Genomic DNA, 24807 nt, shown 5'->3' on the forward strand with positions numbered 1-24807 from the left:
AACCATTAAGATAATAAATTGTATGTCATGCATTTTTTACCAAAATTTAAAAATGCAAAACAAACAAAAAAAAACTATTGAGGCCATACTCTGTGGTGGTGCTGAAGCCATAATCTCTCTTCCTCTGATTAGCAGTAGCAAGCCCAAGATTCATTCTGAGTCTTTGGATCCAATTCAAAAAAATAAGAAAAATTAACAAAGCACCAGGTGGATATTTCCCAATTCCCTCTAATACTATTCTCCAGCATGAAACAAAAACCAATGGTTTTTCGAGCTATGCGCCTTGTTATTCATTTATGTTCATTAACATGCAAACATCAGCTTCTCATCTGGCAGTGATTTCACGAATTTTTGACTTACATGAGGTGAGCCAGAGATTAAAACTCTAAACTAAAGTCAGCAATATTGAGGACTGTGAGTATCATTTTAATCCTTAAGATTAGAAATCTCCAGGGGAATTCATTGGTATCATCACATGAACAGTCACCTGGGAATTACCAAAGCAATTCCTGTGTGAATTTTTGCCTTTTGGGTAATATGAGTACATACATTTTGGTGCCTGTTTGGGGTCATTAAAAATAGTGAAACCAAGACATTTCTTGTCATCAGTTTTGATCTTGTAAAACCTTCAGGCCACCCGGCAAATGTTCACACAGATACCAGAACTATAGAAAAGGCACCGTAATTTGTGGCTTTGTGACTAATATGCACAAAATTCATTTCAGCAGAAAGGAAATCAGATAAAAAAGCACATTAGAAGAGAGAAATCGAAAAACTGAGAATTCAATTCCTTCTGGAATTAGAAATCAAATTCTGAAGTATTAACTCTGAAAGAAAGAAAAGGCAGAGAGAAGAGGTTTCTCCTTAGAGGGCACTGCTCAATAGAAATATAATGCAAGCCACATGTGTAATTTTAAATTTCTAGAAGCCACATTTAAAAACAGAAGAAAAATTAATAGGTTAACTCAATATATCCAACATATTCTGATATTAACATGTAAACAATATTTTTAAAATTATTAATAAAATGTCTACATTCTTTTTTCTTACTAAGTATTTGGAATCTGGTATGTCTTTTATACCTACAACACATGTCACTTCGGACAAGCCACATATCAAGTGCTACAATGTTGCATTAGTGGTAACAGTATTGGACAGGTCAACTATAGAACCAACAATTTAAGTGTTCTTCTGACAAAACCATGGCTAGCTCTCAGAATCTGAGCATATCTCTAGATTGCACTCTCTAGATTGCCTTCACTGAATTCCTGTAATACCCACATAACAGCCTGGGTGGATGCAGGCATTAGCTGCTTCTTCAGCTAGACCAGTGTTACTTCCACCTTGGTCATTATGGTACCATCATTTGAAATTTTACAAAATAAGTTTCTTACTAATTTTTTTCAACCACAAATTAACTTTTTAAAATTAACTTTATTCTAAATGATATCATCTGTGATATCACAAGTCTGATACTTCCATCATATTTGTTTAAAAAGAGCTATATACATTAAAATAAATATTTAACACTTAAAAGAAGTTTTTGTGCACTGCCTAAAGCCAACAATGAAGCAAACTAAAATTTGCTCTCATTAGTGAATCACTTATGGTGTCATCTTTCAAAAATCTCCCATTTGGCACTGTCTCAGAAACATTACTGTCTGAATCCCCTGGCAGCAAAGAGGTATCTCAACATTAGGGTATTTGGGTATGGCTTAACATCCCATTTGAGGGTACCTTCTATCTGTGCGCCACCACAAACTCAGCAAGAGGACGTTTGCTCATTTGTGTTCAACCACCCAAAAGCTGCAGAGGCAGGGTAGAACTCTTGCAGATACACACATATACACACACATATATACACACATGTATACACACACACCCCCACACATATACAAACACAAGTTAGTATACATGTATATGCATATAGTGAGTGTGCGTCTTCATCGCAATAATCCCGTGAAGGAGGAATTATTCTCCTGCTTTTCCAGATGAGTAAACAAGGAGTAGAGCTAAGGTAAACAAGGTCATAGAGCTAACAAGTGGTAGTCTTCAAAGCCAACAAATCGGACTCTGGAATCTGTGCTCTTACTACCTCGGGGGTTATAAACAGCATAAAGAGATGGAAATTGGAAAAGTCATGAGGTTTTATGGTCACAAACAAAATTTCCTCAACATTAAAGTCTTCACCCACAGGATGTAGAGACAGGGGCAAGCAACATCTTCTAATACAGAGGGATTGGAAGGCAAGCAGAATAAATCAGAATGCCCTTAAGATGGCTTCTGTAAATTACAGTGGAGAACTCATCTTACTGAAAAGGAAAGAAAAAATAGCATAAAATTCCAAGAGAACAAAGATTCCAATAACAAAAAGAAGATGGATGGATGGACAGACGGATGGACAAGCAAACAAATGTTCACTCTAGACTCAGCAACAGAAAACATAGAGCTTTGTAAAGATACACCCCATCTCTCTGATGTGGCTCACATCCACCAGCCGCTCTCAGAGGCAAACTGGAGACCTTATTCTTCACACTGGGACAAAAGTGGCAGGGTGAGCTGTGCTGATGGCCTAATTCTGTGGCTTTCATCTGCAAGGGTTCTGCAGTCTGGAAAAAGGTAAGAATTCACTTACATGTATTCCCTGTGGGCAGAGTGTACCGCAGCCGCATTGCTGTAACGCCACAGGACAATCACCGATGACAGGACGTCCAGGATGGCATCAAACTAAGAGAAGGAGACACGGCATTAGTGGTTTTCCAGAGTTAACAGGGCATGACTGTGAAGGGACAGGGAGGCCATGCTGTGGCTCAGAATATCTGAAAGAGTGACCTCAGAGCAAAGAGGCTTCCCATCATTACGACGTAGCCACTCAGGACCCTCCCAGTGCAGCCCGTGTAGTCTGGAGCCTGAGGCACCCCACGTGCCAGCCTGGTGGCAGGGCCACGGCCCCTCCTCCCACAACCTGAGAAACCACAATCAGCCATGTGGTGAGCTCTGTTCCCAGAGCCCCTGACTCCTAGCACTCTGGGGTGGGGGCTACACTATTCTGAAATACATAGAATTGTTTTCCCCATGGCAGGCAAGATAATGCAGCATTTTGCTGCACATCTCAAGTAACAGATTCCAAGAGAGGATTCTACATGTCTGGTTCTCAATGGGACTGTTCCACCTTGGGTCCAGGAGGGAAAGTGGGAGTCGCCAGGGGCTCCAGGAAGTCTACCAACACTTTGAAATGGTATACAAAATTCAATGTTTTTGATTGAATGAGAAAGAGAGAATGCTCTAGAGAGAAGGGAAGAAATGTGCATGTGTGTGTGTTTCTGAGTGTACACACAAGTGTGTGTGTGCACATGTGTATACATGGTGTGTTTGGGGTATGTGTGTTGATATGCATTTTTCTAGTCAGTTCACATCTTTCATAAGATTCTAAAAAGAATCTGTAACACCTCCAAAATATTAAGTTCTTACAGCAAAGGGTAGAAGTGGGTTTGGGAACAAGCACACACAACCTCAGGTACAGGAAACCCTACAGCTACGCAGAAGGGATGTTGAAAGGAGCTCACTTTATGAGTCATCGCACCATACCACACTTCTCGTCTGGAAAATCAGAAGCACTAACACTCTTTTGAAGGGTCATGGGAAAATTTCACCATATTTTTCAACATATCTAGCCTGTGAAGCAGAGACCCACCTTCTCTAATCAACTCCTATCAGGAGGCAGGCTGGGAACCCAGGTTACCTCTAGTTGGGCTACAGACTGAGTTATCCTAGTGCAAGTAGCCCCAATCTTAACTCCCAAAACCTCTGTCTGCACCAGCAAATGCTTCACCCCAGTGCATGCTAGGCCTACATATAACTTGGAAGGGAAAAAGGGCTTAAACTCCTAAAACATCCTCTCACCCAACCACATTGTAGAAAATGTGGTTCCCCCACTCTGTGTTTGAAAATTACACAGACTTGTTGAAATTTAATTCTATTAAATTGTAATTTTTTATAGAGGCTATTTCCATTAAAAGTATGTTTTTCATGCTAAGCTTTCATGCACTAATCACCCTCTTATTTAAGGGTCCAGGGTGAGAGTTGTGGGCATAAGAAAAACGTGCAAAACTTCATGAAAATACATTTCAGGTTACTTACTGCAAACCCAAAAGCAGAGGCGCTGTACCTCATAACGGAGACAGCTAAAAAGAAAGAAAATATTATTCAGAATATTTTTAAACTTTGTGGACACCTCCTCTCATTTGTGAGTATATTAATACATTTGATATGGCCTTTTAAACATCAGTGGAAAAGTTCTAAAAGAATAAAATTAAAAATTAACTGTACTTGTAAAATCTAAGAATTAGAAAAAATGAATAGTGAACTGAAAAGATTCCCAGACTCTACTGAAACAACTGCCCTTCCCCAGAGTTCTGAAATACCCCAGGGTCAACTTCAGAATGAAACTGCTTAAGCAGTTGTCAATCAAATGACTTCTGAGACTTTGAGAATTTAGCAACTGGGAACTATATCAAACTTTCAAAGTGAAAATACAACCACCCAAACTGTTCCCATAATAAGGAAATTAGTGGTGATGTCTGATGCACACACCATTACTAACATACTTGAAAAAAACTTTTTTGCCTACTAGAGTTTAAAATCAATGTAGACACCAAGACAGCTGTTTAGAAAAACAATAACAAATGATCTTAGATTAAGCAAAGGCTGTCTACAAATGTAGATGCCACAATTATAATTAAAACATATTTTATACATATCCAAAAATTAGGAGTATGTCATTGGGTAGCACTTTTTCCTAATTCTGTTCTGTGCCAAAGCAATGTCCAGTTTCAAAGACTGTTCTCGATTTGACTTAATAAAAGCAGATCTCCCCTCCAACAGAGACTGAAACCCTACCCTCTGGGTGAGCAAAGCTTTGAAGTGGCTTGTTCCTGGGCTCAGGTGCTACAAGTGCTTACTCGTGGATTAAGGCATGGGCAGGAGGCACAGAGGTCAACAACTATGTGGACATCTACTCAGCGCACTGCAATGTCCCTTTTCTGGGGCCCACTCGCTGCCCTATCCACAAGGTGCAGGAACAGGCCGTGGACAGCCATGTGTTTTGTGTCCCTACTCCCAGGCATAAGGGGGTCTCTTGACCCAACGTGGACCAAACATAGTTTATTTTCTGTGATTTAGGAATTGAGACTGGGAGAGTGTCTCATTGGTCTCTTTACATAGTTAGAACTGAAACTTGTAAACACTGGAGCTGCATCAGCCATCATTTGTATAAAGACAAAGGAGCAGAAAGATAGGCTTGGAGGACACACAGCACTGGGGAGAGAGAACCACTGGCTTCTGAATATCTCCAAGTCCTTCTTGAAACTCAGCCACATTCTGGTCCTCAGGCTGCCCGAGGCAGAATATAATCCATTAAATCCATGACCTCTTTGTTTTCGACATGAGCTGCTCCAGGTGTCCCTGCCATTGCTCTTGCTGGCACAGGGAGAAATCAGAACCAGCTGTGCACAGCTCCCGGCTACAGCTTTCACAGGAAGCACAGGTGTGGGGTGCAAAGGGGCACTGGGCCTTCCCAAAGAACATCAACACGTGGGCCATGTTGACTTGTGCAAAAAAGGCAGCTAATTCCTGGTGGGGTTGCCCTGAGCACCAAGATGCCCTATAAAACACTGAGCCTGGCTCGCACTAAGTGCTAAGTGACTGTTAACTAAGCATCATAAAATCTCGTAGAAATAAGTCAAAGTGTGTATCTGGTTTTTTCTTTTACCACCTGTTTTTAGTATCTCTTAGCTGTGTGACTTTTTTGTGGGCTGCTTCTTTATCCACAGCTGAAACCTTGAACTCCAATCTATAACAGATAGAAGAAAAGCTCCCACTCTCTGGCCTGAGCACGAAGGAGAAGGCACAGCAGGAAAGCATCCCCCTCCATTGGCCATCCCAGAAGACCACCTGCTTTACAAGCAGTGAACCATTACTTTAAAATGCTTCACCTGAGGTATCTGGTCATACCAGACATGTATACAGTGGGCTACAGATTTCAAAGGGGTGAACCCACTTGATTATATTGAGAAAAACAAGGAGTCTTATGTCAGGGATCTGGAATCAAACAAAGGAAACGGCCACTAAATGGTGGGGTTTCCGTGACTCAGCTGGAGTTCAATGACTATGATTTCAAGACTCTCAGAATTCTACTGGAAAGTTCTGCTTGTGTGAGTAAGTTAAGCCCACCCAGTGGACAGATAACCTAGAGCACAGGTGGAATATTAATACTATTTTGTCCCCATGCACCAAGGAAAATGAGAGCAAGAGGGCCCCAGGTTGACCCACAGTCCTTCACAGAGATATAAATTGGCTCCATCCAATTTCCTTGATGAGATGGAAGGGAGAAATGTCAAAAATTGCTTGGGGACTCTCAGATCTGCTGAAGGGCCCTCCACATGCTCTGGCAGCTTCCCTTCGTGGCCAACTCCCCAGCTCTCGCTACTAAATAACAGGAAAGAGTCATTAGCTCAGGCCCCAAATGGAAAAGCTCAGTCGGCCTTTTAGCAATTTCTAAGATCGTCCAGTAATGACTTCATTTTCTTTGGTCCATAACTCACCATGACATATCCTAATTCTGGGATAAGAATGAACTCAATGGAAAGGGTCAGACTGGTTTAAACTGCTCCTGTCCTCATGGAAAGAAAGAGCAAACCATGGAGTTATCATAAGGACATTTCCAACTTCCCTCATGCTAAGACTGAATTCTGCTTGGAGAACAGCAAACCTGGGCCAGGATGACCACCCAAGGCAGAGCTTACCTGGTAGGTGCCCCACGCACACATGGCTGAATGCAGCCGAAAGTCACTACAGGGCCAAGGTCCAGCGTTGCCTTGAAGGCAGGTGCCAGATTCAACAGTGGACAACAGACAAGGGCCCTTTTGACCTCAAACAATTATGCTGCAAACCGGCACCATCCACAAAGACATGGGCAACCAGGCAGCATGAAGCAGAACTCTCCTATAAAAGCTGCTCTCAGTCAAGGCAGGCACCACAGAGCTGAAGACAATGATGTCCCCATGGCTCTCAGCACACCAGTGCAGGCCTGTTAAACAAACCTACAGCTGCTCTGGAATGAAGTGCCTGACTGTCAGCAGCCTCTGAATTCATCCAGATAGCACTGTTATCAGGATCCCTTAGGGAAATCTTCAAGAATGTTTCTGCTCCTCACATTTACAGCCTGTCTCCATCACTCATAACTTAAACATGCACTTGGGGAGCAGGCAGCCACCAACAGCCTATGAGGTACTGGGAGCCCCATCTCCAAGGAGCTGAGTCCTGGGGTGAGAGCAGAAATGGACTGCCATGTGATTAGGCTGGACTCACACATCCAAAAATGCAAGCTTGGCATGTGGCTAGGCTCCTCTCTCTCCCTGCTGCATGCTTCTTTTTTTAAATAAGACACGTAGTCCTTAAAACATGCACGGGTGAAACAAAGATGTGTTGTTTGGGGTCTGCTCAGCGTCCATTCCCCATCCTGGTAAGGACACTCCAGTTCTTCTCTGGGGAACGACACCTGCCCTACCCTTATAGACTAAGTGCTTTGGGTGGGATGACATTATCCCCACACTAGTATATATCCCATTAACTTGTCCCATGTCCAAAGTTAATGATTCAAACATGGGATGGCACAATTCAATTTGAGTCAATGAGATCTGTCCCAAGATTTTTTGCTGAAAATACTGGGAAGGTGATATCTCTCTAAGAGGGGATTTTAGAGCTGGTAGGATGAAAATGGGAGCTGTAGGTAGCAATTTTGATATACACGAGTAGAGACTGCCTCAGAATGAAGCTAACACAAGAGGAAAAAAGATATTAAAAATAAGAGATACAGATCAGACCCCCGATGACAGCAAAATCAGCCCTGGAATCAGCCCTGCCTGAAATCTATCCCTCTGTTCCTCAAATATTTCAGCCAATAATTTCCTTCAATTTGCTTAAGCCAGTTTGAGTTGGGTTTCTATCACTTGCAGCCAAATGAGTCTTAATACAATAAACCTTGACCTAATAATCCATGTCCAAGATTTTCTTTTAATGCCTAACAAATAGAAAAATACAAACACATAAAGTTCATAGTAGGTTCATGTGATTTGTAATAGCAAAACATTGGATGCAATCTAAATGTCCAGCAGTAGGGCGATGATTAACATATACTCTATTCAAAGGATAGTCTATATGCAGCTATTTTAAAAGGTTTACAAAGAGTACTGTTGCTTAATGGTTCTATTAGCATGTTAGGTACAATAATACTATTAATAATAAACAGATGGGTATGTTGGGTGCCAGGGGTAAGGGGTGCCATGGGAAAGGATGTGTCTGGGACAGGGGGAGCCCTAGCTAGTGCAGGTGCAAACTGAGTGGGAAGGTCAGAAGAGGCTTCACTGAGAAGGTGACATTTGGGCAAAGACCTGAAGGAGGTGAGGGAGTGAGCCATGCAGTTACCTGGAGGAAGAATCTACCAGATTATGGAAAGAGTCAGTGCAAAGGCCCTGAGGTGGAATATCTGGCATGTTGTGAGGCCATTTAGGCTAAAGCCAAAGGGAGCAGGAGGAGGGATGATGTGTGTGAGAATTAGGGCAACACACACAACAATGTATGTGATACAACTAGCTTTACAGTACAACTATGAAAACTAAAAAAAAAATTCCCTCAGATGATAACAGTGATGTTAACCTTTGAGGGATGGGAATATTTGAGTGGATTTCTTTCATTTCTACTTTTTGTATTTTCCACATTTTCTACAACCATCATATATAACCATTCAAATTAGAAAATTGACTTTATTTGAGGGAAAAAAACCCAACTCATAAAAATATCTCCAAAGGTCTAAAATGGAATAGCAGAAACCAGATTTATGATGCACATCTGGAGGAAAGCTGTACCGTGAGCACATAAGTGCTCTAGCTAACAGGAAAGCGCATTACCATATCCGTCTTTACTGCATCTAAGTTTCTGAAATCCATCTTTCTAGGTCAAATCACCTGCACGAGTGGTGCTAGTGGCCATGGGAGTACAGTGGAGGGCCAGGGAAGCCAAGGAATGGAACACAAGCAAATGCCGCCCCGGGCTGATGGTCCTCCTGCCTCCCAGGATTTTGCTTGTCCTACATTCTACTTTCATTTATGTGTCAAGGGGGTGATAACAGCTACACTCCCAGAAGCACACACACGACAGAACTCTTAAATAAATATTTATACAGTTTTGATTAAAAGACCACACCTTCTTTAACTAAGTCACACTCTCACCAGGCCAGAAAGCATGTCAGCTGGAAACTCAAATTCAAACAGAAAGACAGCTGGAGAATGGACCTGGACCCAGGCAGCCCATTGTTAGGGCAAAGCCAAATGCAAATCCCACAGCTGAGTAAGCAGCCGGCTTTGAGGGAGGGTTGTGGAAGGTTGGGACAAAGCGCCTTGGAAATGCACAGAGAGGTGAGGGTGCCGGCAAAGCAACGGAGATCAACGCACAGAGCCCCTCAACAACATGCAACAAAGAACGCCATTTCAACTGCCGGCTGCATTCACAGAAACAATGAGCACCCATCTGTCATTCCCTCCCATGTCAGGCAATAATTCCCTTGAGTGTTAACACTCCTTAGCAATACCCCAGGCCCCATAACACCTCCAAGTTGCTAAATTATGTGACCAGGAAAGCTCCGTTAATAAATCAATCCCACTTTAATTAGTTTGCCTCTATTACTGGGATGCCTGGCAACCACCTCACCCACAGCCGTGTAACTAACCCAACTGGAGAACCATCTTTCTACCATCCACCTTGAGTCCGAGGCTCTGATGCTCACCCGCACCTAGGCAGCAGAAGAGGTGCAACTAGAGGGGTCAAAATTTATTTATTTATCTTCTAACTCACTTCAACAGAAACTCCAATAGCTTCCAGAGCCTCTTCCACTCCAGCAAGATTACAATGTACTACAAAATTAGCCATAGGACACTGGATTGAGTCATCACTGAAGGGGAAGAGGGAAAAGCTGTTTGAAAAACAAATCAACAAAACTACTGCTTAAACTACTCATCTTCAGCTGCAGCACAGCAGTTTAACTTTTTATTTTACCGGTCTAAACCAGAACTTGCAAAAGGGCTTCCTGAGGGTGAAATCCAGAAGTTTATGCTATTATTCAAATATCAGTATTATTCAAATATCAGAAATGACTACCAGCGTTTTTAAATCAGGAGACTTCACATTCAACAAAAAGAAAACAGCAGCAGCAAAACCACCAACCTGGATTTTCAGCTTCTCTGGAAAAACTGAGATGTACCCACCCTTGGCTGTCCCTTTCTCCCATCTGTGCCCACGCTGCGTCTGGCTGGGGCATGTGCCTTGTGTACCTACCTCTCCTGCATCACGTGAGTCTCCTCCGTCTGCCTGGCCCCTGTGGCATCTAGTTGGCCCTGTAAGGCTTCAGTATGGGACTCGAGCAACTTGAGGGAAAGGACAGTAGTTTTACCTCCATATCTACAGTTTCCAGCAAAGTGCCTGTTAAATATTCATTGTGCTGCATGAACAGTAGCCAACTGTATATTTCCAACTGTAAGGGCTGGCTCTGGGCAAATTACGAAAAGCCGTACCATGGGCCAGGTTCTCAAAGCCAAAACCTTTCTTTGAGAGCTCTGTCTTCCACCGACAACCCTGAGAAGCACTCATTAGCCCCAGGCAGGCTATTGGCACTGCCCACCCACCCTCAGGGGCTCTGCCTGTCAGTGGATGGGCAAACCCTTGCCAAGACCTCAGGCATGGGCATGGGTCTCTCTCTCCTTCACATAACCAAGAGGTGGTCATGTACAAAAAAGTGATCACCTGTATAACCCACAACAAGAATGAGCTTGAAGAGATGAGGAAATATTGCCCTTCAGCTGCTACTATGGGGTTAGGGAGTATTATTTGATAGTGTCCTGGGCCATTCTACAATGAAAGACCCATTGCACTCAGATCTCTAACAGGAAGCAACCACCAAAATGCCTCCTAACCATGCCCCTGCCTTTACTGGTGCCCCAGACTATCGTCGACATGCAGCCAGAGTGCTTCTGTACAAGTCACTGCACCAAAAGGCCAGGTCCTTACACTGGGAGAGGCCCCATACTCTGACCTCCCCTATGGGCCACACCTGCTCCCACCACTCCACCCACACAGGCCTCCTTGCAGACCTCCCCACAGCCAGGTCTTGGCTCCTCCTCCTACCCAAGCAAACATATCCCAGTGATCCAAATGGCCCACTCCCTCATCTCCTCCAGGTCTCTGCTCAAAGCTACCTCACAGACCTGTCTGGCTGCTCTACTCAATACTGCACCTGCCCAGCTCCCACGTCTTAGCTCCCCCTTATCCTCCTCTACGTTCTCTTTATCCAAAGAACCTGTCATCTACCTGTCTCTTATTTATGAACATAGTGTTTCATCTTCCCCACTCCACCCCCCCCACCCACTAGACTATAAGCACTTCTAAGACATAAGCTTTGAATTTTTGTTTCCTTATGTCTCACAAATGCCAAAATCAGTGCCTGAACACATGGTAAGCATTCAGATCGATTGACTGATTGAAATAATACCTTCCCCTTAGCTCCAGCTTGTAGTGAACCGTCTTCAGGAAGAACGTGCACAGGACCAAGGGCTCAAACCACTGAGAGGCCCAGCAGCCACCCCCTGAGCAAACGAAACAACAGCAAGCACTTTGTGGGAATATTGGAGAAAGCAGCCTCCACAAGGACCACTCTTTTAAGGAGAGCTTGAAGCATTTGCAAACAGCAAAGACCTAGGACTATGGAAAGAGCAAGAACAGCTCTAAGCCCAGAAAGCCATGAGCCAGCACCAAATACTACAAGAGAAAAAAATCAAAATGAGAACAAGCTAAGGAGAGTCTCCAGCATGGGCCAGGGCACCCTCGCTCCCAGCTGCACACACCACATGTCAGCTCAGCTTCTGTCAGCACAACATGAGACGCATATGACCCCCCATTCTGAAGTGGGGCAGCATTATTAGGACATGGGCAGGAAGGCTGCCAATTACCAGCAAGAGGCCTGGGTATAGAGAGGTTCTCAGGGTCTCACACAGAGAAGGCACCAGCTCAGGGACAAAAAGCCATGACCCCAGCTTTTAATGCCAAACTTTCTTCAATACCCCAGCACACTTTCACTTTGCTTCTCTATAGTTTGGGAATAAAGAGGAGCAAGAGCCATTGAAGCCATGGTTACCCAACTTCCATGAGCGTTAACAGACCATCTTCCATGGAGTGAACAATCCACCCTCACTTGTTGCTACATTAGTTCCAAAGACCTCACTCACCAGAACGAACAGTAGGCGCGAGGTTCCTGCTGAATGTTGATTGCACATTTCTAACCCTCTCTCAACATATAATTTTATGCCTGCCTGTGCTGTGGCTGCCCGTGGTGCCAGAACAGCTGTCAAGCAAGGAGTCTAATGTCCTCAGACTGCGCTCAGCCCCCATCCTCAGCCCACCCTGTCCAGACCAACATGAGTAGCCCAAGCTGTCCAATCATTCTTCCATTCAATAAACAGACACTTCTGGAGCATCTACTGCATGTCAAACACTGTTTCGATGAGCTGAAGATACAGCAGTTACCTGCCCCCAAACTGACAAAACACACCTTTTAAAGCCCTAACTTTCCCTTAATCACAGAATGTTGCTACTTTAGTAAATAAAGCATTTATTAGACAGAGATAGGGAAAAAAATTATAGAAAAGAACCTTCCCATTCTGGCTTCTCTAGCCTTCTGTGCCGAGTAGCTGTGTGGTTGCTGGGAATTTGAAGCTTATGTCTGGGTAAGCTCTCATTCTCAGTCCACTCTTTCTAACTTAGCTCAGGGTCTCTCCTCTGGCACCTAAAGCCCCCTGGGACTACCACCCTCACCTTTCTGAGTGCCCAGCCCTCAGAAATGATCCTTGTCTTCTCCCAAGCAGCATAGGAAAACCTGAAGTCAAGGGTTCCATCATATTTGTCTCTATCCCCAGGGCCTATGAAAGCACGAGCACATTGTTGGTGCTCAGTAAACTATTGTTAAACTGAACAAGACTTGAGGAGTCTCTAAAACCCCAATAATAACATCTGCCTTTTATTTTACATGCAATGATTAATCATCCCAGAACCAAAAGCTAATGCTACGGCAATTGGAGTTAGCAATGGCATGGATGTTGTCACTAAAGGCCATCCTTGCCAGGCCACTAAGATGGCCCTAGGCCTGGCACTGCTGACACCACATTATACATTGAACCTCCTTGGTTTAAAAAGCACTAAAGGAACATTTTAAAGAACAGAACATATTGTGAGGAAGAGGAATATACTGAAAAAGCCTTCAAAGACTTGGCTTAAAGAAATGGTGCTGAATAAATATTTACTCATTTGAGCTGAATCAGTCATTAGAAGATCATTAACATCATCACTCAGGGAATAAAAGTTAAACATGGTAGAATAAAGCCCTTTTCTCCCTCTCCCTTCCTACCGCTCTCCTCTATAAAATCCACCAAAGCAACACGAGGCATGGAAAACTACAGAAAGGATACAATGATCAAAGAAATTAATTGGGGTGATGAAGATGTTCTAAAATTAGATTATGGTGATGGTTACACAATTCTGTGAATATACTAAAAACCATCAAATCGTACACTCTAAATGGGTGAATTTTACAGTATGTGAATTATAACTGAATAAAACTGTTTTTAAAAAATAGTAAATTTTAGAAAGAGAAAAGAAACTAGGAAATGGCCAACCTCTAAAGCCACAGATTATAAAGGATATCTGCCAAATATATCAAAATTTAGACCATACTATGAGAAGATGCTGAGAGCTGATAACATACCTCAATCAAATCTCAGGCAGAGCTCAGAGTTTTCCACAATCAGATCACACAATCACCAGGAGCCCAAATAATTACCCCTTAAGAAGTGTATGCAATAGCAAGTTTAGGGGTGAACTCCAGCATACGCTCCCAAACCCTTTCCCCGTATTCCACACACTAGAGAGCAAGGGAGTGAAACCAAAGCAGTAATTGCTCAGACAGCTGCTGGTACAAGAATCAGGCAGTTGGGAAACTGATGGCATTATCTACGAGGGGAGCCAAGACTCCACTGCCAGCCGGGCCATCTTCTCTTGCTCACAAGGCAGGAAGATGCTCCCCGAGGTAGACTACTACAATCGAGTATAAAGTGCCCTGAGAACAAGCACTCATATTAAAGCTGCCTGTTGCTCCCTTTGAGCCCAGATCTCCAAAAGCTACAATTATTATAACAGTGAAGCAAACTGGCAAACAGAACCAGGAAACTGGAGGGAATTAATAAGTGAATTCAGCAAGGCTACCAGACACTAAGTCAACACACAGATACCAGTTATTTCTATGTTAGCCACAAACAGTAAGAAAATGTAATTTTTAAAAGGTACTATTTTCAATAGCAAAAATATGAAATACCTAGGAATATACTGATGAAAATAGAAAAAATGTTAAAGAACCTCTACCTAGAAAAACAATAAAATATTATTAGGAGAAATTAAAGAAGACCAAACAAATGGAAGGCCCATGTTTGTGGATTAGAAGCCTCAGTATTGTCAATCAAAATTATAGCAGGTTTCTTGTGAGAGGATCGAGAAGATAATTCTAAAGTTTACGTGGAAAGTTAAAAGAATCAAGAACAGCCAAGACAAACCTGAACAACAAAAACATAGAAGATAATCACTACCAGATATCAAGATTTATTTCAGAGCTACAATAGACAGAATGAAATTGATACACAGATAAACAAAAAGACCATAGAATGAAAGAAGATCCACACATATATGGTCACTTTATATATACATATACAAAGTTACTGTATATATGTAGTAACCCTGAAGTATACCATGGAAAGAAAGTTCTTTTCAATAAATGGTGCTGGGCCAATTGAATATTCATATGAAATGACCGATTCGTGACCTCACCTCATACCACGTACAAAGAACAACTGTAGCTGAGCTGTACATATAAAAGTATAAGGTAAAAAGTAACATAGTAGATACCTGAAATATAATATTGAAGAGTATTTTCATAATCTTGGGAGGAGGAAAAGATTTCTTACACAGGACATAAATGCATTCATCATAAGGGAAAAGACCAGTTAATTGAACTACATTAAAAGACCCCATTATAAGAGCAAATCAGTAAAAAATAAACAAACCAAAAAAAGTCCAAGAGCCTAAAAGAGAAGAAAGGACATGAAAGGCAATTTCAAAAAAAAGAATTTAAATCATCCAGTAAACATAAGATGGCAAAACTGAATAAAAGAAAATAAAGATTAGTTCCATTTTTACCTATTACAATGGCAGAGATAAAAGGATTTTTTCAATGCTGAGTGTTGGTGAGGGTATGGGCACACAAGTCATTCAATGCCATTGGGGGAAACCTCTTTGAAGGGCAGCTTGGAAATATTTATCAAAATGTGAGATACACATTATTTGAACCCAGCAGTTCTGCTTTGAAAGTATTCTATACTTGTACTGGCACAGGTACAGAAAGAATACATACAAGAGTGTTTATTACAGATGAATAGCAGTAAAATATTAACCACTTAGGAATCCATTGATAAGGGAATGATTTAATAATCATACATCTACACTATGAGATATCATTAAGCTCTTGAAAGAGATAGATTCATAATGCTACGAAATGGAGTGAATAAAGCAAGGTAATTAATAGTGATTATCAAAGGTTATGTGTGTGTATGTACATGGATGTGTACAGAAATTAACTCATGTATACACAGATAAAATTTCAGAGAAACTACACAACAAACTGAGATGATGATTACCTCAGGAGAAGGGGACTGGTGTCTGAGGTTATGAGGAAGCTCTCATTCCACTGTACTTCCCTTTGTATGCTTTAGTTCTCCTGTTATGTGCATGTACCTGCATGTATTTCCAAGATGGAGATAGAAGTTCATGCTCCACAACCAAAGAAAGCAGCCTAACCGCTTTTGATATAGCCACAGCAAATCAGTCATTATGTAGCTGCCTGCCATTGTAGACTTAGTGCTGGATTTGGCCAAAAAGGGCTTGTGCAGATGGAAATTTATGTCTCTGGCACTTTAGACTGCCTAGATCTACTCCCCACTTACAGTTACAAATCAAATAAATCCACTATTTGTCAATATCCACAAAGTAAAACTAAAATAAAGAGCCAGGAATTTCCCAAAATTTAAGTCCCCTAGATAGCACCTTTTGCCATTTGTAACAAAATCTTTCCTTCCTAGTTGGGGATGATGTTAATGGGGGAACAAATTCAAGTATTATCAATGACATAACTGTCCTGAATGGTCACTGGGTAGACGCAGAGGTCATAAAACATTCTGCAGTGGCTTAAAAGATCAGGTCTACACTTGGCTACATCATTTCCTCTGTTAGGAGTTGAAAACTTATGTGTTCTCTTTTTAAAGGTTGCCATCATATCTGAGGCAGTTAATTGCATAACCTTAGCATTCTGCTTCCATACAAAAATAAAAAAAAACCAGGCCACTGGTGCTGCCGTGACCCCATGAGATGACCCCACTGCCACCAAGAACACTGCAGACACAAGGAAGACAGATGCAGCCACTGGTGCCCCTGACACCAACATGAGGTAACCCTACCGCCACCAAGGACATCACAGACTCTAGGGAGGCAGTTGCAGCTGCTGGCACCTCTGCAGCCCCCACAAGATCCTGCTGCTGCTGCAGACACCATAGATGGAAGAGAGGCATTGTAGCCACTGGCTCTGCTGCCACCCCCATGAGGTAACCCCATTGTCACAAGGACACTGCAGATGCCAGGGAGGCAGTTGCAGCTGCTGATGCTGCTGCCACCACTGTGAAGTAACTCCACTGCCACTGCTGATACTGTACTTGTGTGGGCTATCACTGTGGGCACCACAGGAAAGTGGACAGCTGCTGCAACCACCATGGATGTAGTCATCATCACCACTGGCACCACCTGGCAGGCACCTTCATCATATGAGCAGCCCACCACCACTGGAGCAACTACTGCCATGCAGGCAGCCCACCAAAGCCACCTCTACAACCAGCACTGCTGCAAGGGTGGCCTGCTCCCAAAGCAGCAGTCACAGCAGCCATGGCCACGGTGCAGGCAGACCATCAATCACTTGATTTCATTGACACAAGGAGGTTCACCAGTGGAGTCCAGGGAAGAAGAGTAATAAAAGAAGCAACTGTTCTACCAGATGACCAGACATCAATGTAGAGATATCAGAAATACAAGAAAACAAGAATAAGAGTCCACCAAAGGAATACAATAACTCAAGTACCAGACCCCATAGAGCAGAAAACCCTTGAAATATCTGAAAAGTAATTCTGAGTAAAAATCTTAAGGAAACCCAATGAAATACAAGAAGACACACTTAGACAACACAATGAACTGAGCAAAACTATCCAGGATATGAAAAAAGAAATTTACAAAGAGATTAATACTTTATAAGAGAACGTACCAGAACCCATGAAACTGAAGGAGTCATTCAACAAAATAAAAAACATAGCTGAGAGCTTAAGCAGTAGGCTAGAGGAAGCAGAAGAAAGAATTTCTGATCTTGAAGACAGTTTCTCTGAAATAACTCAGGCAGACAAAAAAAGAAAAGAATTTTAAAAACTGAAGAAAATCTCAGACAAATAGCAGACAACCTTAAGTGCACAAACATCCAAATCATGGGTATTCCTGAAGTGGGAGGGTGGAGAAAGGAAAAGTCATCGAGAACATATTCAACAAAAAATTGTGGAAAATTTCCCACATGTAGGGAGAGACATAAACCTTCAGATTCAGGAAATTCAAAGATACCAAAACAGATTCAATCCAGAAAGGTCCTCCCCAAGGCACATTATAGTCAAACTGGCAAAACTCAAAGAGAGAATCATAAAAACAGCAAGAGAAAAGCATCAAGTCACCTATAAAGGAGTCTCCACCAGACTAACATAAGACTTCTCAACAGAAACTCTACAGGCCAGAAGCAAATGGGATGATATATTCAAAATAATAAAAGAAAAATCAAATTGCCAGCCAAGAATACTATACCCAGCAAGACTATCCTTCAGAAAAGGAGATATAGTGTATTTCCCAGACAAACAAAAACTATGAGCGTTCACCATATAAACAGCCCAACAAGTTATCCTCAAGGGAGTCCTGCAACTGGAATCCAAAAAACAATAATCACTACAATGAATACACAAGAAAGAACAAAATCCACTGGTAGAACAAAATGCAAATGAGAAAGAGAAAGAAAGCATATCTTACCACCTCCAAAAACCAACAAACACCAAAGACAAACAATAAAAGGGAAAGAAAGGAACAAAAGATATTTAAAACATCCAAATGAAAAAAAATCAATCAAATGCCAGAACTAAGACAATATCTTTCAATAACAACCCTAAATGTAAATGGATTAAATTGCCAACTCAAAAGACACAGACTGGCTGCTTGGATTAAAAAGCTAGATCAACTATATGCTGTCTACAAGAGATTCACCTCACCTGTAAAGACGCAAAGAGTGAAGGGATGGAAAAAGATCTACCACACAAATGGAAACCAAAAATGAGCAGGAGTAGCTATTCTTATTTTGGATAAAATAGACTTTAAACCAAAAACTATAAAAAGAAACAAAGAAGGCCACTATAAAGGAATCTATCCAGCAAGAAGACATAACAATCATAAATATATATCCACCCGGCATCGGAGCACCCAGATATAGAAAACAAACAGTATTAAACCTAAGGAAAGAGATAGACCCCAAAATGATAATAGCTGGGGACCTGGACATCCCTCTCTCAATGTTAGACAGATCATCTAGGCAATAAATCAACAGAACATAGAATTTTTTAAATTTTAATTTATCAATATACAATGTAGATGATTTTTGTGTTCCCACCAATTCTTCTTTCCCACTTCCCTATCCCCATCTCCCCTATCAACATCTTATCTAGAAAACAGGATTTAAACTACAATTTAGACTAATTGGTCTTGGCAGATATCTACAGAACATTTCATCCAACGACCACAAAATATATATTCTTATGATCAACACACAGAACATTCTCTAGGACAAACCACGTTAGGTCACAAATCAAGCCTCAACACATTTTTGAAAACTGAAATTATTTCAAGTATCTTCTCAGACCACAACAGATTAAAACTAGAAATCAATAACAAGCAAAACTCTGGAAACTATACAAACACATGGAAATTAAACAACATGTTCCTGAACAACATATGGATCCAATAAGAAATTAAACAGAAAATCAGAAAATATCTCAAAACTAACCAAAATAAAGACTCATCATACCAAAACCTGTGGGATGCTGGAAATCAGTACTAAGAAAGATGTTTATTGCAATAAACACTTACATCAAAACAAGAGAAAGATTTGAAATAAACAACCTAATTCTATACCTCAAAGAACTAGTAAAACAAGAACAATCCAATCTGAAAATTAACCAACAGAAAGAAATAACAAAGATCAGGGCAGAACTAAATGAAATAGAAACCCAAAAAAGTGATACAAAAAAGCAATCAACAAAAAGTTTTTCAAGAAGATATACACAAACCAGTAGCACAGCTAACTAAAAAAAGAAAAGACCCAAATAACAAAAACCAGAAATGAAAAAGGAGGCATTACAACTGAAACCACAGAAATACAAACAATCATTAGAGACTATTAAAAACAACTATATGCCAACAAATTTGAAAACCTAAAGGAAATGGATAAATTTCTGGACATATACAAACTACCCACTTTAGTTAAGACTAAACCAAGATGACACCTAAAACCTGAACAGACCAATAAGGAGCAATGAGATTGAAGCAGTAATCAGCAGTCTCCCAAAGAAAATCCCAGGACTGGATGGATTTACTGCTGAATTCTGCCAAACCTTTAAAGAGGCATTGATATCAATTTTCTTCAAACTATTCCAAAAATTGACACAGACACCATTCCCCCAAACTCATTCTATGAGGCCAGAATCAACCTGACACCAAAACCAGACAAAGAAACAACAAAAAAAGAAAACTATAGGCCAATATCTTTGACAAACATATACCCAAAAATCCTCAATAAAATATTAGCATATAGAATACAGCAACAAATCAAAAAAATTGTACACCACGATCAAGTGGGATTCATCCCAAGGACGCAAGGATGCTTCAACATACGCAAATCAATACACGTGACACGCCACATCAACAAAATTAAGGACAAAAATCATATGATTATCTCAACAGAAGCAGAAAAAGCATCTGACAAAATTCAACATCCCTTCATGATAAAGACTCTCAGAAAATTAAGTATGGAAGGAAAGTATCCGAACACAATAAAAGCCATATACAACAAACCCACCACCAATATCATCCTGAGTGAATCCCGAATGAGAACAAGACAAAGATGCCCACTCTTACTGCTCCTAACATAGTATTGGAAGTACTAGCCAGAGCAATTAGGCAAGAGAAAGACATAAAGGACATCCAGATTGGAAAAAAATGAAGTCAATATGTCCCTGTTTGCAGATGACATGATCCTATATAGAGAAAAGCTTAAAGACTCTACAAAAACACTCTTAGAATTGATAAACAGCTTCAGTAAAGTTGCAGGATTCAAAATCAACACACAAAAATAGTGTTTTTATACTCCAGCAAGGGACTAGCAGAAAAAGAAATCAAGAAAGCCAGCCCATTTACAATAATCACCAAAAAATATAAAATACCTAGGAATCAATTTAACCAAGGAGGTAAAAGATCTCTCCAATGAGAACTATGAATCACTGCTGTAAGATATTAAAGAACACACAAAAAGATGGAAAGACATGCCATGCTCTTGGGTTGGAAGAATTAACATTGTGAAAATGTCCATACTACAAAATACAAATGACATTCGTCACAGAAATAGAAAAAACAATCCTAACATTCATATGGAACAACAAAAGAACCCAAAAAGCCAAAGCAATCCTGAGCAAAAAAACAAAGCCAGGGGCATAACACTACCTGACCTCAAATTATACTACAAAGCTATAAATAATAACCAAAACAGCATGGTACTGGCAAAAGACACTCAAACCAACGGAACAGAATAGAGAAAACAGAAATCAGACCACATACTTACAGCCAACTGATCTTTGACAACGGCAACAGGAACATACATTGGGGAAAAAACTGCCTCATCAATGAAATGATGCTGGGAAAATTGGACATCCATATGCAGAAGAATGAAACTAGACCTATGCTTCTCATCATATAACAAAATCAACTCAAAATGGGTTAAAGACTTAAATATAAGACCCGAAACTATAAAACTCCTAAAAGAAAATATAAGGGAAACACTTCAGGAAATAGGACTGGGCAAAGACTTTATGAATATGACCCCCAAATCACAGGCAACCAAAGGAAAAATAAACAAATGGGATTATATCAAACTAAAAAGCTTCTGCACAGCAAAAGAAACAGTTAACACAGTGAAAATGCAACCTATAGAGTGAGAGAAAATATTGTAAACTATGCATCCAACAAAGGATTCATATCCAGAATATACAAGGAACTCAAACAACTTAACAGTAAAAAAAACCCAAATAACCCAATTAAATAATGGGCAAAGGAGCTAAATACATATTTTTTGAAAGAAGACATACAAATTGCCAACAAGCACTTAAAAAAAATGCTCTATATCACTAATCATCAGGGAAATGCAAATTAAAACCATATTAAGTTATCATCACCCCAGTTAGACTGGCTATAATCAAAAAGACTGAGAATAACAAATGCTAGCAATGATGTGAAGAAAGGGAAAAATTCCTACAGTGTTGGTGGAACTGTAAATTAGTACAACCACTGTGGAAAACAGTATTGAGATTTCTCAGACAACTATAGATGTATCTACCATATGATCCAGCAGTCCCGCTTCTGTGTATATATCCAAAATAAAGGAAATAATATCAAAGGGATACCTGCACTCCCATGTTCATCGCAGCTCTATTTACAGTAGCCAAGATATGGAACCAACCTGAATGGACAACTGGAAAAGGAAAATGTGGTATATATACACAACAGAACACTACTCAGCCACAAAAAGGCATGAAATTCTGTCATTTGCAGCAACATGGATGAACTTAGAGAAAATCATGTTAAGTGAAATAAGCCAGACACAGAAAGAGAAATATCACATGTCCTCACTCATAAGTGGGAGTTAAAAAATAAACAAATAAAAAAAGAGAGGTACAACAATCACAAAAAAAAGAGAGGTACAACAGACAGAGGCCACCAAGATGGGAAAGGAAAAGGCAGCGGAGGCGTGGCAGGGGGTGTTAGTGAGAAATTGGTAAAGGGCCACAAAAATATGGCTACATTGTGTAATGTTAAACATACTAGTTATCCTGCCTTGAGCATCACATATTGCACACAGGTATTGATATTCAACTCTGTGCCCCACAGATATGTACAACCAACTGTGTTACAATTTTTTAAAAAGGTCAAAAAATTAATTTTAAAAAGCTAGACTCAAATAAGATTTATAATAGAATAAGGTAATTTACTCTGCAAATATGACTCACTTTACTTTAAAGCTTGTGTTAACTGATGTATTTTGAAGTGCCCCAGAACTGTTATGTTTCCATAAAGTATCACCAGCTTTCATTAACCTTGAGCTTTTTTAGGTTATACAGAGGCAGAAACAAGAATTAAAAAAAAAAGAAAGAAAGAAACCTTAAGTCTGGTTTCGAGGTTATCAAATGCATTAGCTATACATGTACCTGTGAGTGTTCTAAAGTGAGGAGATACCACAGCAAAGTCAAGACGTCAGATCCATCAAACACATCTTCACAAGGGAAGCGTGGGGAGTCAGCCACAGGAACAAATACGGAGAATACAACCCTAAAAAGTAATTTATGGACACTCCATGATGTCACTATGCCAAAGACCCATAGTGCCACTGGTTACCCAGATACAAATAGCCAGGACTGAGCTCTGATAGGATTTTATAGACGGAGAGCTGTGTTTTGACATTGTACATGAACCGAGACAACTTCCCAGTGAGATTGAGCCATAAATCAAAGATGAATCAGTGTTGATGCTCCAAAAGAAAATAAAAATAAGAAGTCATGGTTTTTCTTGATCCAATGACAATAATTCTTCCCTGACAGCATTGGCTTTATTTCCACTCAGTGCTGATAAATAACTCATAACTAGGTATCAGGATAGTGAATAGAACATTTCCAAACTCTCTATCATGGCTGGATCATCTACTTCAGGGTTTTTCAAAATGAGTTCCTTAGACCCAGTTGGTTTAAGCTTTTAGGGACCACAATGGGCCTCCCATCCCTCCACCTCATTTCAATCAAAGCAGCTTTCTTCTAATCTCTATTAAGAATTAAGGTTTTACCAAATATTTAACTTCAAAGATTTAACTAAAAAGAATGCTTGGAAAACACTTAAATGAGGGCTCTTTACCCACATTTATAAGGGCCTTTCCACCATATACCATCTTTGTAAGTAGGACTGCTGTTCTAGGCACAATCACATCCCCAGTCCATGGCCCAGATCAAGCTTCTAATACAATTATTACCTATCAAGGAAATAAGGCCTTTTCCTGTTTCCATACTAAGAGATGGTCCTCGGAGACATCCATCAACCACCACCAACCAATGAGGACCCACAGCGCTCAACTTCATGGATGCCACGTAACCTATTCCTGTGCAGTCATTTTTGCTCATTTTGCTGTTCTTCCTTCTTCTGGTAAGAGAAATTTTCTTATGGGGGTGGGTGGGGTCACTGTCCCTTCCAGCAGGGTAGTTGACATTAAGATGATCCCATCCTCCTCCTTGGAGGAAAGCATGTGACCAGACTACAGAGTGTCCCATCCCCTGGACACCGTGACTGGACAATAAGAATCTTTTTTCAGAGACTGAGATAAATGGTTGGACAGAAAAGGTTTTTCTCCTCCTGATATTATAAGGGCAAGGACCCTTCAGGTGACAATTCAAGGTCACCCATATGGATAGCCAGCCCAAGAATGAAGCTAACACAGAAGAAAGAAGGGAGGAGAGGAAAGGAAGGAGGGAGGGAGAGAAACAGAGTTCTGACATTTTCTGAGCACATAGATCCAGCCACTTACATTCTGTAATGCATCCTCATTAATTCTCCTTAAACTAACATGAGGGGTTTCCATTGCTTGTAACTGGGACACGCTGGACTGCTACAACACGTGTATGTCTCTTTCCATCAGAACACTTGATGCTAATGGACATACTATTCCCCCACTCACCTTGGCACCATCTCAAGCATAAACTAGGAACTCAGGAACTCATTTATATAAGGATTTCTTCAAACAAGCTCCCCTCAAATTATAGATAGAGCTTCAGTCTTAAGAATCCAATTACATCCAATTCAAAAGCATAAAAAGACACACCAACACTGTATGTAAAACACACAGCTAATAGGATGATGGCTGAAATGGTATTGCCTTGTTACCGTCTCACTTTACATCGACCCCTTCTCACTTGTATTTATCTCATCACAATCAAAAGCACATATCTAATGACCAACTAGGCCGTGGTTTGACCACAGAACAGGGGGATTTCTCCTAGCTCACCCCCACTTGCCTCTGCCATGACTTTTTTCTCACTACCAACTTAAGGGAGACAAACGACTAAGGTTTTGAAATATCATTTACTGAGAAAAAAAAGTCCAAAAAATTCTACTTACAACAAGGATTTTCAGAGAGTTTTAGAAGGGGTCCCCAGGACTACCCCCAGGCACGGG

At 40.8% G+C, this 24807-nt stretch overlaps 1 long non-coding RNA gene across 1 annotated transcript in view; it reads right to left on the minus strand.

Annotated features, from left to right (window-relative positions):
- Positions 1-2641: 2641 nt before the first annotated feature.
- The window catches only part of LOC103599315, a 60562-nt gene continuing 38396 nt past the window's right edge, over positions 2642-24807 (minus strand). The window contains exons 2-3 of the long non-coding RNA XR_551279.1: positions 4141-4184; positions 2642-2727 (exon numbers count right to left, since the gene is read on the minus strand). This is a non-coding gene — a long non-coding RNA (uncharacterized LOC103599315). The remainder of the gene's footprint in view (positions 2728-4140; positions 4185-24807) is intronic.

This window comes from Galeopterus variegatus, unplaced genomic scaffold, assembly GCF_000696425.1.
Source record: "Galeopterus variegatus unplaced genomic scaffold, G_variegatus-3.0.2 Scaffold98, whole genome shotgun sequence".
NCBI lineage: Eukaryota > Metazoa > Chordata > Mammalia > Dermoptera > Cynocephalidae > Galeopterus > Galeopterus variegatus.